General features: G+C 36.0%; 1 protein-coding gene across 1 annotated transcript in view; it reads left to right on the top strand.

Moving 5' to 3' along the window:
• Nucleotides 1-16,565, top strand: part of PEX5L (peroxisomal biogenesis factor 5 like) — a 782,439-nt gene that overhangs the window by 338,254 nt on the left and 427,620 nt on the right. Inside the window, exon 6 of the mRNA XM_084990388.1 lies at nt 2,636-2,691. The gene's annotated coding sequence lies outside the window, so the exon portion shown is untranslated. The remainder of the gene's footprint in view (nt 1-2,635; nt 2,692-16,565) is intronic.

Here is a 16,565-nt window from a genome sequence, read left to right as displayed (position 1 = left end):
CATTTTCATCCTCTACTCTCCCTATCAGTGCTCTGAGAACTTGGTTTCCCTTTTGAAAAATGCCTTTGTGATCAGAATGGAGTTAGGGTGCATTTGCAGAGAGACAGATTAATAGTTAGGCCGCATTACAACAGTAGCTGGGTAATATTATAACTTCAAGGAGCATAACTCTCCATTCCCAGGGCTAGTGTGTAGCACGGTAAGGAATCATTATGTGAATGTCTCTATTATCAAGGGGCAATGCCTCTCAACATGCTCCTTTAAAACAAACTAGATATAGCCTTCTATTTTTCTAACCATTTCCCTATTCTGCTTCTTTTTGTGTAGTTTTATACATCACGGGGGTTTCAATCTTGATGCCACTTAATTAACTCTTAACTTGGGCTTAAAGCCTACACCTCAGATTCCTTACCTATAAAAAGAGTGAAATGCCCTCAAGAGGTAGAACATAACTCCCCACTTCTGTGGGAGTATAGCCTACACTGTACATAATGACTTCCTTCTAGAAAGTACAGCACCAAAAAGAAGAAAAGCAAATAACTTTACAATGGAGAAATCTGATAAGCCCTCCTTCAAGGTTAGCACCAACTGTGATGAGTCATGTTGGTAGTACTTATTCTTGATATCCTGTAATGAGAATAGCACATTTCCTCTGTGGTCTTTCTCCCTCAAACCCCATAATCCCAATCTAATTATGAGAAAAACATCAGAAAAACTCAGACTGAAGGACATTCTACAAAATACCCTGACCAATACACCAGAGAAGGAAGAAGTGGCATTTATCTTATTTTGGTAAGATTTTTAGTTATTACTTATTATTTGATAATTGTATATTTTCAAAATATACATTCCCACCCCATTGATTGTCAGGCTTAGGCATGTGACTTGCTTTGACAAATGAAATGAGAACAAAGGTGAATGTGTCCCTCTGAGCTTCCGTCTTGTGATTTTGTCAGGCTGTTTTCCCTCTGATATCTCTATTAAGCCCTCTCAGTCCATCAGCCCAAATCCTAAGTGAAGACAATGAACTGCCCAGCAGGAGTGATATTGTTGCAGGAGAAGGAAATATCACATCCTGGGACACACAGAAGTCCTTAGTATGGACCAGCAATTGAGAATCCTTAACTTAGAGCCAGAAAGAATTCAAGAATGAGTCAAAGAAAAGCAAAATCAAATTTATTTAGAGGTACACACTCCATAGGCAGAATGTAAGGTGAGAGAGGCTCTGGAGCACAGGGTTGTTAGTTATTATGGGCTGGGTATTTTCATAGGCTAACTTGCTATTTTGGGGAAGGGTGAAGATTAGCCACTGCCCACTTTTTGGCCTTTTGTGGTCCGCCTCCGAACTGTCATGGCTTAAGGGGGAGTAATTTTTAGTATTACAATGAAGGTATAATGAGCTTAAGGGGGAGTAATTTTTAATATTGCAGTGAAGGTTTAATGAGCTAAAGTCAATGACCTGACTATTCTCAAACCACCTTGGTTTCAGGCAGTTCCAGCTGGTTTTTATCTCCTGTCAGCTGTGCCTCTTCTTCATTATCTAGTAGTTGTGTCCCACCGGTTTCCCTCTTATCTCATTACTAAGCAAAGAGCTTGCTGCCTGACATGCATAGAAGCCAGTACTATGCTTGCAGCTTTTGATAAAAGAAAAAGCTTTATTGTGAGCTTGACCAGCAGGAAGACAGGAGGCACAGTTCAATTCTGTCAAACTAGGGTACTTCAAATTTTCACGAGTTAGAGAGGAAGGCTAGTATGCAGAAGCACTGGCAGGACGTTGAAACCTGGCCATTTGAGGTAAGAAATGGTAAAGGGGCTTCAGCCTAGACCCTCCGCTTCTGATTCCAGAGTTCAGATTCCAGGCATGTCCAAGCATTTGGTTCCAGGAGGGCATGGGGGAGAAACTTTGGTTCTGGGTATTGTTTGAGGTCAAGATCTCCTCTGTGCATGCTTTGGCTGCAAGCCTTGTGGTTTTGTTCTGCTGTCTTTGAACAAAATAATTCAGTATCTTGTTAGAAACAAGATAGGGCCAGTTTGAGGCTAGTTCTGCAGTTACAGCAGTTGACCTGTAATAGACATGGAGGAAGAGAAAGAAAGAAATGTTATTGTTATGAGTTACTGAGGTGATGTTGGAGTTATGATAGCAAAACAGCTAAAGCTGAGGACCTAGCTCTAATCAAGTGATAAAGCTCATACCTTTTCCCCTGTTCTCCCCTTCTTCCTCCACGTTCCTTCCTCCTCCTCCCCCTCTTCTACCAACTTCTCCTTCTCAGGTTACACATTAAGTTCTGAGTTTCTCCTTCCTCTAATAGGAATATATAATAGATTTGAGCATTCCAGCTTCTTAAATTTGCTTTTAGCTATTTCCATCCCTTTCATGTTTCTGGTGTTTTTCAGCCAGAGGCACCAGTGAATGATTGGAGCTCAGATAAAAAATCTGGAGGCTACTCACCTGCCTTGACCTTTGTTCTCACCACATTGGTGTCCTGGTGAAATCAGATTAAAGTTAACATCCAGAAACCATTTGGATGGAAAAAAGAAACCACCACAAGGAAAATCAGGGGTATTTTTTAAAGAGGTTAGGTGCTGATTATAAGCATGTGAGTCTCATACTTTTTTTTTTTTTTTTTCCTTTTAGCATCAGCTTCCTCCTGAACCATTGCCCAGTTGCCAGCTGCAAATCCTGGCTCCAAAGTAAGTCTGGCCAATTCTAAAATTCTGGTTGACTCATCCAGCCTTCAAGTTCACCTAGGACTTACTTAAGCTTCCAAAATGACTTAAAACATAGATTCCATCTTCCTAAGATATCTACACCTGGTAAATAATGCACAGGTCACATGGGCAGAAAAGTCTTTTCTGAATCATATCCAATTTCAATTTCAAGTGCATGTAACTTGTATGAGAAAAAAAAATTTACCTAACCTTCACAAAGTCAGACTATCCAATCAACCATCTTTATAGGAAGCAAATGTCCATAGCACAAAGCCAGAAGAATCTCTGAAGTGGTGGCTATCAGATAATAGCAGAGGGAGCTGCTACACTGAAGTTAGGCACAGTTTACATCAGCTTCAAGATTAATTTCATTGGCACGAGAGCAAGTTCACTGTCACCAGTTAAGCACATACAGTTTCTTCTAGTCCTATAAAAAAGGGTAAGGGGTTTGATTTTGCTTCTAAATTTCAATTGTAGATTTCATATTGCTCTCTGTGGAATTGATTTATCTTTCTCATCTAAAGATACAGAATGTATCGGCTCAGGTGGGTGTTCTGGGCATTTAGGAGTTAAATTTGAGGAGAAAGTCTGCAAAATAGTTGGTTGTTCGGGAGTAGCCTATTTACTGCCTCCATGAAAAATGCTGTTGGTGCAGTTGTGCTGGGACTAAAAGAAACTGGAGCAAAGGGGTGGTGTTACACATGGAGGGGGAGGAATATCATAGGGTTGCAGGAAAATGCAAAAGGTTCTAGAAAATAATCTGGTATAGGATATATTTTTCTGGTACAAAAAAGCTTAAATGTGTTCAGAAATACAGGAAATCATCCTGTTTATTTTTACTACAAATGGCATGTTGACAAGGTTTGGATGAATCAGATTCCAAATACTATTAAGATATGATAGTAATTGGGATTCTGTATCTTCTAGAAAGCTGATTAGGAAATTTTCACAATGTATAAGAATCTCTGCAGAAGTTCCACCACTGTTCTTTTCCAGGCTAAGAAAGAGGGTGGAAAGAAGAGAGTGATATTTGGGGAAATCCATGTGGAAAACATTTAAGCCTTACAAGTTTTATTTAATTCAGCAAACTCATCCTTAATTTTTCTGAGCACACTATGGAAATTTTTGTTGGTCTCCAAACTTCTATTTCGTTCTATTTCTTGCTCAGCTTTTGTCATTATTGTTGTTTGTGTATGTTTTTAAAGATTATTTTCTACTTTAGATCTTATTTTTAAAGTTTCATTATGGGAACAAGAGCAGATTTGCTAAATCCTTTATGCCTTTTTCATGTTAAAAGTTCATAATGCTGTCTTATGAGGATTTTTTTTTTGTTTTTGTCTTTTTGCCATTTCTAGGGCCTCTCCCACGGCATATGGAGGTTCCCAGGCTAGGGGTCCACTCAGAGCTGCAGCCACCAGCCTACACCAGAGCCATAGCAACGCGGGATCTGAGCCGCGTCTGCGACTTACACCACAGCTCACGGCAACGCCGGATCCTTAACCCACCGAGCAAGGGCAGGGATGGAACCACACCTCATGGCTCCCAGTCGGATTCATTAACCATTGCACCACGATGGGAACTCCAGGATTTTTTAAAATTATAATTTTGATTACAATTTACACTATCTCCTTGAAGGCGAAACAGGAAAGTCGCACAATTAAATATTTGATCACCATATGTAGTTGCTAGGAAGAATAAATCAATAGAAACAATAGAAAGTATATCGAATATAGTAAAATAAATTACCAAACACAGTGTTATCATTTTGACAATTTGAGATAGAGGTTAAGCCCGGAAAGTACAGCATTTGAATTTGTGAAAGGAATGCACTCTTAGAATATAAAAAGGTAGAACCCAATACTCTTCAGAATATATTCTTATTTTTTTTATTCAGGTCTTTTTAGGACTTGAAGTAAGGCACTGATGAGGTTTAAATTGAATTTAATGAGTTGCTAATATGGTGTGTACTTGTGGCTAGGTCATAGAAAACTTTGTTTAGAAAACTTCAGTATTCAAACATTAGCATATTACGTTAAAGTATGGATCATGGAGAGAGCCCTAGTGGCCTAGGTGAGTTCCTAAAAATAAAATTCCCTGGCTTCAAAGTCTGTGTTAGACAAGATCTCTGAATTGAAGGAGAATGGAACAATAGCCTGACATTTGGGAGACGTAGTGAACACATTCTTTCTTGGAATGGGCACTGGACTGCTGAAGTATATTATTCATTTTCCTATATACAAAGTCTAGATGTTCCTGGTAATTGGGGTTAGTTGATAGGTAATGTAACATTCATATAATGAGGAAATAATAAATACTAATATAAATACATAGAGAAAAATGTGTTCCAGACACTTATATTAAACAAAGGTATTAGTCACATCATAAGACTGACCTGTAATTTTTTTTAGTTAAATGTACATATTTTTGTTAATAACTTACCTCTGTTGCTTCCTTCTCCAAAATCCAAGCCCCTTTAACCCTCCTCAAAAATGAAAAAAAAAGAAAAAAAAAAATTCAGGACTTTTAATCTATTGTACCAGTACTCCAAAGAAATACTTATTTTAGCTTAATCATACTATCGCTCTTTCATTGGAGTAGTGACCTCTCAATTTTTCATTCCAGGAGCTACATTTTACTCATTTACAGTGATCTTAGTGTCCTCCTGGTGGAATAAAAAGTAATTGGCACATTTGTGCCTTGGCTTTTGTGCCTCCTCTACCTAGAGTGCCCATGGATCTAAATTTTGTAAATGTTATTCATCCTTTAAAGCCTAGGTCCTTGGTGTCTCCTTCTTGAAGTTTTTGCTGTACAAAGTAGGAAGTCAGTAATTAATCCTTTTATTTACATTTATTAAAATATTGTAGTAGAATATGTAAATATTTCAACTAGGTACTTTTACAAAATTTATTTCATATTCTAGCTGGTGGTGTTGGACTTAAAAGTAACAGTGAGTTTCAAATATTTAAATTAAAACTTCATACTTCTCTACTGGTTACCAGTTAAAAAGAGGATTCAAAGCTTTTATATTCCAATGGTGGTTATTTTTTGTTTTTGTTTTTTTCCTTCAGTAATGTCTAAGTGTCTGTCTTTTCTTTCCTATTTGTGAAGCAGAGTTGGCTTTTCTTTAAGTGTACCATATCTTATTTTATCATGATTGCTATTTTCTAATCATTCATTCATCTAATGATAAATTAATCCATTAATCCATTTTAATCATACCTGAGAGCATGTCAGATCCAGGAACTGTTCTTAATATTCCTTATTTACACTCATTTTTTAAACAATGAAAGTAAGCATTTTTTACTAAAAGAACTTCAACTTTTGAGGGTTCTTTTGTATTAAGGACAAGATCTTATTTTATTTTATTTTTATTAAAGTATAGTTGATTTACAATGTTGCACCAATTTCTGTTGCACAGCAAAGTGACTCAGTCATACATATATATACAAATTCCTTTTCTTATGTTATCTTCCATCATGGTCTATCCCAAGAGATTGGACACAGTTCCCTGTGATATACAGTAGGACCTCATTGCTTATCCACTGTAAATGTAATAGTTTGACAAGCTCTTTTTTAAAAATTGAACTATAATTGATTTAAAATATTGTGTTAGTTTCAGGTGTGCAGTAAAGTGATTCAGTTTTATTTTTTCCAGGTTATTTTCCATTACAGGTTATTATAAGATAGTTCCCTGTGCAATACAGTAAGTCCTTGTTGCTTATCTGTTTTATATATAGTAGTTTGTATTTGTTAATCCCATATTCCTAATTTATTCCTCCCCCACTTCCGTTTTCCTTTTGGTAACCATATATTGTTTTCTATGTCTATGACTCTATTTCTGTTTTGTATATAGATGTATTACTTTTTAGATTTCATATATAGTTGATTATCATAAAATGTTTGTCTTTTTCTGACTTACCCCACTTAATATGATATTCTCTAAGTCTATCCATATCACTGCAAATATTTCATTATTTTTTTATGACTGAGTATCCCATTGTATATATTTGCTGCATCTTAAACCAGTTGTCTATTGATAAGCAGTTGGGTTGTTTCCATGTCTTAGCTGTTGTAAACAACATTTCTTTGAACATAGGGCTGTATGTATCTTTTCAAATTAGAGTTTTCATCTTTTCTGTGTATATGCCAGGAATGAGATTGCTGGATCATATGGTAACTCTATTTTTAGTTTTTTAAGGGACCTCTATAATGTTTTCCATAGTGGCTGCACTAATTTAATTTCCATCAACAGTTAGGAGGGCTCTTTTTTCTCCACACTCTCTCCAGTAGTTATTATTTATAGACTTTTTAATGATGGCCATTCTGACTGGTGTGAGGTGATACCTCATTGTGGTTTTGATTTGCATTTCTCTAATAATTAGTGATGCCGAGCATCTTTTCATGTGCCTGTTGGCCTTCTGAAAGTCTTCTTTTGAGAAATGTCTATTTAGGTCTGCTGCTCAATTTTTTTGATAGGGTTCTCTTTTTTTTTGATATTTAGGTGTATGAGCTGTTTGTATATTTTAGAAATTAATCCCTTGTCAGTAGCATCATTTGCAAATATTTTCTCTCATTCTGCAGGTTGACTTTTCATTTTGTTGATGGCTTCCTTTGCTGTGCAAAATCTTTTAAGTTTGATTAGGTCCTATTTGTTTATTTTTGCTTTTATTTCTTTTGCCATGTGAGACTGATCTCAGAAAATATTGCTATGATTTATGTCCTAGAATGTTTTGCCTGTGTTCTCTTCTAGGATTTTTATGGTGTCATGTCTTATATTTAAATCTTTAATCCATTTTGAGTTTGTGTTGTGAGGGAGTGTTCTAATTTAATTGATTTATATGTAGCTCTAAGAGAAACTCTTTGAATGTTTTCCTTATTTTTATCACTACTGTTACTATACAATTTTCTTTTTATAAACAAATTGCCTGTGATGGTGACTTTGGCTTCCTGGGAACCATTTATGCCTACTTTCTGGTTTGTATTAAGGTCAGTAGACAAGTAACTGCAAATTAGCAAAGTTACATTAGATATGAAATGAGGTTTTTAAAAGCTTATATCAGTGAACGGCATGTGAATTCCTCTTAGGGAGACAAATGTTTTGAAAATGAAACTTGCCTATTAGTATAGAAGATGAGGATAGAGGTTTAGTTTAGAAGGAAATATATGAAAGTACTGGCTAAACTGTTCACTATGGAACATTATATCAAATTTGGGGATTTCGGTGAGGAAGAGAAAAATGACAGAGATGTTGATTACACAGAAGAAGTGCTCAAATTATATGGTGGAAGACTAGAGCCTGAAGAAAGCAAGTTGGTGAATAATTGCTGCTAATAGGGCTACTGAAGGAATTTTAATGTTTTAAAATGCTTTGTGTGTAATTTTGTGTTAAAACTCCCCTATTCCATTGTCGTAAAACTTCAGAGAAGTCATCTATAGAAATTGACATTATTTTGGAGAAATCAAGGAAAAGTCTTTGCCCCTCCCTATTTTGTATAAGAAGAGCAAAAAGAATAATCATTGAGGATGAGATAAAACAATAAGACTCAGAGTTCAGCTAGAATAGGAAATGGGAACTACTGGTGTCCATGAAAATGCCAGTTAATAAACAGCTCTCTGAAGGGCACATGGTGAGGAAAGGTGGTGGGTTTTCTACTTCCTAAAAGGATAGAGGGCTTGAGTTGATTTTATGTTAACCTTAAAAAAAAAAAAAAAAAAAGGCAAGGTTAATTTGGTTGACATTGGGATATATCTATAAATGACAACTACCAAACCTATAAAAATTATTTTTGAATTTTTTATGGAGGATGGTACTATCAATACAAGTAGATTTTCTTTGCCATCTGATTGTCATGTTTCTTATGTACTCGGAGTGTGGGTTTTAAGAAAATCATTATCTTCATTTTCAAAGCACAGATCCCAGAATGTGAAGAGGATTAGTGGCTTTGTGAAGGCCAGTCTATAAGTCAGAAGTGGAATGAAACAGATTTGAAAACCCACTTGGCTCAGGTTAAATTCATGATCTGTAAATAGTGTGGTGAAAATAGTTAGTACCTGGCACTTCACTAGCTCTATGACACTGGGTGTTTTTCTCAGTAGTGGCGTCCTTCATTTTTGTGTGTGTGTGTGAAAAAGTGAATATGATATTGAAAGTTTTGAGTATTAAATGATATATTCAAAGAATTAAGCATGGTACCAGGAACCAAATAGCATTAAATGAATGCTAACATTATTTATTAGTTTGTTTTTTTAATTATTGTTTGGAAAATAAAGATTAATACTAATAAAATTACTCACATTCCTTTCAATTCCTATAATTCTAGAAAGCATTGTCTATACACATTTAAGAATTTTTAGAATAAAACTTTAAAGCATTTTGTCTTTTTATCCCACATCAATTTCAATCTCATGGACATTCCAAATGTATATTAATTGTATAAGTTCTAAAAAGAAACCTCAAGTGACCCAGGGCACTCAGATATTTCAGATCCTCCTGTCAGTTGATTATCATCCTGGGACCAACTCAGCCTGGGCTCAGGCAGAATCTTCCACAGACACCTCACAAGCTGAAAAATCAATAAAAGAATCCATAGCAGCTGATAGTACAAGTGTCAGAGTCATAGTCTAGATGTCAAATGTCCCCTATCCCAGAAAAAAAATTTTTTGGTTTTAACATTAGAATTTAAGTATCAGAGTATAGGATTTCCTCCATCTTCTTGAATGTGGCTTATATATCATAGGCTAGAGATGATGAAAGGGACCTTTCATCGTTGTAGAAGTCAACTGTTTCTCAGAATTGAGAAAACTGAATCCCAGTGATGTTAGAAACTTGCTCAACTTCCACAGCAAGTGATGAATTTCTTTCTAATGAAGTAAAACTAGATGGCTAATACAGTCACCAAAAATGACAGGTAATTAAATTTTTTAATTTTTAACTTTAATGAAGTCTAGTTGACAGTCAATTCCATATATTTAAAAATTATAGTTTGGTGAGTTTTTAACCTATATATAGATTCATGAAAGCATCACCACAATCAAAATAATGAACATATTCATCACCCCAAAAAGTTTTTTCATGTCTCTTTGTAATCTTTTCATCATGTTCTTCCCTGGTCTCTGCCATCCCACCTCTCTTGTCCCAAAGCAACCAATGATCTGTTCTCTGTTATTATAGTTTAATTTATATTTTTAGAATTTTTATGAATAAAATTACGTAGTATTTTAGTTTTATCTGGCTTCTTTTGCTTTAAAAGTTATTTTGAGATCTATCCCTGTTTTTTGTATATATCAGTAGTTGTATCCTCTTATTGCTGAGAAGTATTCCATTCAATGCCTGTACCACAGTATGTTTATTCATTTACCTAGCAGACAGGTGGCAGTGTGGACACTCAGGTTATTTCCATTGGGGGCTATTTACAATATAGTGGCTATGAGTATAATGTAAAAGTCTTTGAGTCAACATTTGCTTTTGTTTTTCTTGGGTAAATACCTAGGAGGGAGTAAAAACTTCGAGTAGTATGGTAGGTATGTATTTAACTTTTTAAGAAACTGCCAAATTACCTTCCAAAGTAGTTATATCATTTTACATTTCCACCAGCAGTGTATGAGAGTTCCAGTTGATCCTGGTCTTCACCAACATTTTGCATAGACAGTCTTTTTTATTTTAGCCATTTTAGCTGATATGTAGGGATATATCGTTGCTGTTTTTATTTGCATTTCACCAATGACTAATGATATTGTGCATATCTTTGTGTGCATATTTGACATCTACATATCCTCCTTGATGATATGTCTGTTAAAATCTTTTTACCCATTTTTAAATTGGGTTGTTGATCTTCTTTTTACTGGATTATAAGAATTCTTTATATATTTGGGATAAAAGTCTTTTGCTAGAAAGTTTTTATTGTTTTATCACACTGGTGCGAACATCCAGTACTCTTAAATAGAAGTGATGAAATAAGACATCCTTACTCTGTTCCTGACCATGGGAGTAAATTTTTCATCACTAAGATGATGCCCTTTTTTCAGATCGAGGAAGTTCCCTTACATTTATTGAATACAAATTTTTTAATAGGAAAGAACTCCCTGCCACAAGAGAGAGCTCAGCTATAAAATTTAGGCATAGTTCCCCACAGGCATAAACCCCCTGTATGCAAAAGCAAAAGTTGGAGGCATGTTTGGTAACCAAGCTGTTTTTTGCTTCTAAGAGGAGTGAAAAATATTAATACATGTGCTTCTTTCTGTGCTTAATTTAGAAATTAATAGTTTATCACAGCTTTCTTTTGTGGGGGTCACCCAAATGCAGACATAGAAACCAGGTCATCACAGGGTCTGGGCAGCCACTAGGGCTGGCATGTGTGATGAGTATTTTCATACCTGTCCTGCAATATTTATATGTAAAACATAAAGAATAAAATAATTGATAGAGTATGGATATGGGTATAACATCACTTGGTTTCTGGATATTGCCAATAAGGAACTTTAGAGAATTATCTTACAACTTTGGGAGGCTTTTCATAGCTATTCCTCCACACAACCTTGTGGAGAGGGCAGGAATTTGGAGATGCTGGAACATTTACAATACTGTAGAACCATAGGATATTCCAGAAGGAAAGACAATCATCTAACTCAAAAGTTTTCAGACTTTTCTATTCCTAGCTTTAAAACATTTTCTTTTAAAGAACCCTACAGAAAAATCTAATACATAAGTCAGCTGAAAGTATGACTATTGTAGTCTCTCCATGCACCTGGGTATCTCAATGAAAAATGCTAAGACTCTAATGAGCAGAGTTTTGAAACCACTGGTCTCATCCAATTTTCACTCTATGGATATTGAAGTATAGGAGTGATATCAAGTACCCAAAATAGCCCAGGTAGATAATAACAATACTGAGATTTGAAGATGAATTACCTGATCCTGGTCTGATATTTTCTTCTGTACCATGTGCACACTAAGAAAATATTTCCATTATATATACACCAGTCATTAATGATAATAATAAAACTGCACAGTCACATAATACTTTCCAAAGCACTCTTTCACTTATATCTCATCTGGCTCCTATAGCGGCTTCATTTCCAAATTAGGAAACTAAAGCTCAAAGGGAAGTAATTTTCCCAAGTTTATGGAGCTGGTGTGTCCTTAGATCAAGATTCAAGCACAATTTTACACAGAGTTAGGATAATGCACTATGCAATCTCTGAACCCACAGTAATTTAGGGCTAACAGCTTTCTACAAATTCCAGACTCAAGTAACCCACCATTCATACATTATTTCCATCTCCATCTCCCTTGCCTCACAGTTATCCCCAACTTGTCCCATCTAAAGTTGAACTAACATTTCTGCTACCCCTTCAAACACATGTAGGTGGGCCCAAGGCATCTGTATTTTTGAAAATCGTCCCAAGCAGTTCTAATGTGTGGCTGGGATAGTGAGCCACTGGCCTAGAGAATATAATTCCTGGCTCCTTAGCATAGCACACAAGGCCTCTGGAATAATTACACTGTGATAAATCTGATTTGATCCTCTGCCACTCTGTGCCTAATAGTTTGTGTTCAAGGATCATAATATTTACCATTTATTGAACTTGATACAATTTTTCACCCTTTTGTACAGTGGCCCTTACTCTTTTTCCATATACCTAAACAGACACTTATCATCCTTTAACATCCTGTTCAAGCAGTTTCCCTTTTAATTTTCTGTTGTTTTCAGTTGTTGGTCTCTTATCGCCAGTGTCCTACATTTGTACCCTCCTCTTCTCACAATTCTGATTTTGGTAGCATATTTGTGTGTGGATGATTTCCTACCTTTACTATAGCATGCCTTTACTGATGAGCCTTGTCATTTGTGGTATTTTTGTTTCTAGTGGTGGCCTTTTCTTTTTCACCTAAAGAAGTTTCTTTAGTACTAGTTATAAAGCTGGTTTAGCTTTTGCTTGTCTTGTAAAGCTTTTGATTTCTCCTTCAAATCTGAATGAGAGCCTTGCTGGGCAGAGTAATCTTGACTGGAGGTTTATTCCTTTCATCACTTTAAGTATATTGTGCCACTCCCTTCTGGCCTGCATAGCTTCTGCTGAAAAATCTGCCAATAACCTCTTTTGTATTATTTTTTTCTTTTCCCTAGCTGCTTTCAATATTTTCTCTTTGTGTTTAATTTTGGTCAGTTTTATTAATATGTGTCTCAGGGGGTTCCTCCTTGGGTTTAACTTATATGGTACTTGTTATTCTTCCTGGATTTGAGTGAGTGATTCCTTTCCCATGTTAGGGAAGTTTTCAGCTATTATATCTTCAAATATTATTTTCTGGCCCTTTCTCTCTGTCTTCTCCTTCTGGCACCCTTATAATACATATGTTTGTGCATCTGACATTGTCCTAGAGTTCTCTTAGACTGCCTTCATTTCTTTCCAATCTTTTTTCTCTTTTCCGTTCCACATCAGTGATTTCCACGAGTCTGTCCTCTGCCTCACTTATTTGTTCTTCTGCCTCCTGTATTCTGCTGCTGGTTACTTCTAATGAATTTTTTATTTCAGTTATTATATTTTGCATCTTTGCTTGCTTAATCCTTAAATCTTGTATTTATTGCAGTTTTTTTTTTTTGTAATTTATCATTTGTTGCCTCCAGTTTATTTCCAAGATCTTGGATCATCTTTACAATCATCAGTCTAAAGTCTTTTTCTTGGAGGTTGATAATCTCCAGATCACTTAGCTGTTTTTCTGGGTTTTTTTCTTGTTTCCTTTTCTGAGTCATAATTCTCTGCCTTTTCATTTTATATAGATTCTTGGTGTGGTCTTCTTTTTGCAGACAATAGAGTTGTAGCCTCTCTTGCTTCTTATGTCTGCCCCCCCTTGTGGCTGAAGTTGGTACAGGGACTTGCTGTAGACTTCCCCATGGGAGGGACTCATGCCTGCCCATGGGTAGTTGGAGCTGAAAAATCTGCTAGTAACCTCATCAGATGTGTGGGACTTTGTCTCTGGGTGAGATTAGAGGTGGCTATGTGCATGGGGTGGAGGGTGTCTTTAGCTAGCCTGTTTGCTGATGGGTTGGCTGTGTTCCCACCTGGTGGTTTGTTATTTTGCCTGGGATTCTCAGGCCTGATGGGTGGGGCCAGATTTTTCCAAAATGGCCACCTCTAGAGGAGTTCAAGACCTTTGCCTTCAATGTCCTTCCCCCTCAATGAGCCATAGTCACCCCCTGTTTTCTCAGGAGGTCCTCCAAGAACTGCAAGCAGGTCTGACCCAGATTCCTATGGAGTCTCTGCTTTTCCCTAGGACCCAGTGCACATGAAAGCTGTGTGTTCCTTTCAAGAATGGCATCTCCATTTTCCCCAGTCCCATGGAGCTCCTTCACACAGACCCCGCTGGCCTTCAATGCCAAATGCTCTGGGGACTCCTTCTCTCAATGCTAGATCCTCAGGGGCTCTGAACTCTCACTCCTATAGGTGAGTCTCTGCAAGACAGTTATTTTTCAGTCTGTGGGCTGCCCACCCAGTAGGTGTAGGGTTGCTTACATCACAAAATTGCCCCTCCTGTGGTCTTGATTTAGCCTCCTCTTTGTCTTCTGGAGTAGGATATCTTTTTTGATAGTTTTCAGTCTATTTGGTTGAAGGTTGTTCAGTAGTTTGTTATAATTATGTTGCTTTTATGAGAGATGGTGAGCTCCAGTCCTTCTACTCCACCAGGTTAATCTCATCACAAACTCCTGATTCAGTGAAGTAGCTGGTGCCCTCCTCTGTGAAGCCTTCCTCCCAGCCACGGGACAGATATCTCAAGCAGTCTCTTGAGTAAATATTTCACTGACTGCTCCAGGGAAAGTTCATGGCTCATTCTTTTTGTACCATTTTATCATGCCTATTAATATATTATTGCATTTAAAATAGTCACTTATTTAAACAGTTATCTCCCTTATTGGACTGTTGGAAGAGCCATGTTTTGTTCATATTTTTTCATAATGAGGATGGAGTTTGTCCTCTACACCACTGTTTCTCATTACTCTCCCCCTTTGACTGAATATAAATATTTCTGATTTTGTAGGACCATTCTTTCTTCTACATATAAAAGAACCATGAACATAGTTTACAACATCTCTTACTTATCATCTATAAGAGAATTGCAGGAATTGGCAGCAAAAGCAAATAAAGGCAGATATCTAGAGATCAGTGACCACAGCCTGAATCAGTTAGTTGACCAATTAAACAACATACAGTTGTTGTGTATCTGTTATGTGATTGGCACAATGCTAGGCATCCCAGCATTACAGCAACAGGTAATCTCTGCCTGAAGTTGCTAACTCTCTAGTTTGTCACTTTGACTCATATGAAGGACTTGAGATATAACAAGCATATTTGCAGCTTAACCCATGGGTAAACAGAGCAAGTAACATTTATTCCCCCAAAGCCTTAAAATAAGAAGAATAAGCAACACATTAAAGGATTTGTTCATAGGGATCCTTTACAACATTCTGTAGATGCCTACAATTCCTCCTTTAGAACCTCATCTTGTTAATGTAAGGCTTTTAGCCCTGTTAAGTGCAAATAACTTCATAAAGGAAAACATTAAGTTGTTTTAAATTAATTATGCCTCCATGTTAATAAAATATATAGGAGTAGGTTTTTAGGAAGACAGAGCATGAATACAAGAGGGAGTATAGGAAAGAGGCACTGGCAAGTGAGTAAAAAGCTGAGGAACTGAATGCTGAGAAAATGAGCAATTCCACTGGGCCTTGTCAAATAAGTTCTGAATTATTGTTTTGCATGAGAAAAATTAAGGTAGGTTGCTATAAAAGAATAGAAGAATATTAAAATTTGGCTATTCCTAATAATGTTCAGAAATTTCTCTACTGATATAAAAAGTAAATATGTAATAGAATGAACAAATCAGAAGGTTGTTGATAATAAAGCCACAGTGTCAGAGACAAGCAAAATGTCCATGATGTGGGTAGTTCAGTAAATTATGTATTTGCTTCACAAATGATGTTCTAGAACAGTATATAATTTATTAAGAAATTATAGCATGGGAAATATATTTAGGATAATGAAGTAAAAATTTCATATTCATATTATAAAATAACATATATGATCCTATATTTGCAAAAAATGGATATGTGTATACAATATATACATAAAGGATCTAACCATGATGTTCACAGTCCCTCTCTCTGTTGGGGGGTAGGGAGGAGACTATGAATATTTCTTTTAAGGAAATAAAAATTTTTTTCTTATTTATGTTCTTTAATTTGTTTTTGAGTTACAATTTTAAATGAATAAACTTTTCAAAGGAAGTCCAGTAGAAGTTTTAAATTCTCATGTATTCTGTTAGATCACACTGAATTGTTTACTATAAGAGAATGTAAGGGAGAAAAATGTTCAGATGAGCACATGACTGAGAGCTCCAGTAAGGATTCTGTAAAGCAGAGAAGTGCCAAATTTGGCCAGAGGATCACTAAATGCAAGATCCTGCTTATATTACAGAAATGAGCAAACAAAACCAGAGCATCCACATAGTTTAAAAATATTTAAAGTCAGATAAGATTTTCAATATGAGTTTCACTCATGAAAATAAACACCTTTAATAATAATAATGAAAATTCAAAAACACCTGACCATTGAAGATACTATTAAGAAACAATACCAGGAACCAAAATGGATGACTTACATACAGGAGGAAGATTCCTCATATAAAGTGAAACTTATCCTAATCACAGATTGATAGAAACCCTAAAAACTAATGGTACAGTTCAAAAAATATTACATGGGAACATGCATTCATTATGACATTTAAGCCACTTGTAATATAATTGACTATGTCCATCTGTACTTGTTTTATTTGTTCCCCCTCCTTGAACTCTGAGGATCAGATTTTG

This window comes from Sus scrofa, chromosome 13 (genome assembly GCF_054392235.1).
Source record: "Sus scrofa isolate SSC_HxYL_T2T_F1_AM1 chromosome 13, Sscrofa_HxYL_maternal_Yorkshire_Landrace_v2.0, whole genome shotgun sequence".
In the NCBI taxonomy this organism is placed as follows: Eukaryota; Metazoa; Chordata; class Mammalia; order Artiodactyla; family Suidae; genus Sus; species Sus scrofa.
The sequence above is the reverse complement of the archived record's forward strand: the minus strand, read 5'-3'. Positions and strand labels throughout refer to the sequence as shown.